Here is a 1,029-nt window from a genome sequence, read left to right as displayed (position 1 = left end):
GAAAGTTACCTTTCCTTCTTCCCCTTCACTTAATTCACAAGATCCTCTGTTCTGGCTTGTTTCTGCAATATGTAATTTTCGATTTGTTTTACCGTCTGTAGATCTAACTAATGATGAACCATACATGAGTGCTCTCTGTTTGCCATTCATAAGGAAGACAAGAACCAAGTCGGAGGTCGTGTTTGTGTTAACTGATGATTCTATGAAACTCGGTCTGACTTATTTAAACAAATCGAATGTTCTTGTTCTGAGATTACTAAAGGAAGAAGTGCTATATCTTACGAAACTCTATATCTTCTGTTTACACATTTAGCGTTAGTGCCTGATGATGGGAATTTGTTACAGAGCTAATGGTATATTTTGAAATAAGTTTAGTTAAAGACTACTGACTGTGCTTATAGATTTAATGTATTCGTGGCCAATTCATTTGTTGTTGGGGGGGGGGAAACGTGGATAAATATTTTTGGATGTTGGTACTAATATTGTTGTGTCATATTGCACACAAAATATATTTTTCCCTGGTGGCCGTCCTCACTTAGTGAATCTTTCAGTGTTGAAATTACCAATTAATCTATTGATAATCTAATTCATCTATTATTTTGCGATACAATTCATCCTCTTGAAAGTGGTAATCATTCCACAAACTTTCCCTGAATGAAAGTTCTTTGTTGATATGACAGGCTTTGATTACCTGTGTATCAGGTATCAGATATCAGTGAGTACGGGAACTTCTATGGCTTTTAGTTAATTAAATGCTTACCTGAGATCAGATGCTTATTCTCCAGCATTTTCTTTTCACTCCGGTTAAAGTTGATGATAGAGTGATGATATTGATTATGAATCTAGAGCTTAGCAGTATAAATCTAGAGCGAAATATGTTTTAGCTTATTTAAAATGATAAGTGATAGTTGAAAATAATGATACAGCAAAAATTTTATGGTTCGTTTAATCGAAAAAAGTTCATATTACTGTATTGTCAAAATCTATAATGCTTCCTGGGTAATCGGGAAACCTCGGAACGTAATCGTT

Source organism: Penaeus monodon, chromosome 15 (genome assembly GCF_015228065.2).
Source record: "Penaeus monodon isolate SGIC_2016 chromosome 15, NSTDA_Pmon_1, whole genome shotgun sequence".
Classification (NCBI taxonomy): Eukaryota; Metazoa; Arthropoda; class Malacostraca; order Decapoda; family Penaeidae; genus Penaeus; species Penaeus monodon.
Note: the sequence above shows the minus strand (reverse complement) of the source record.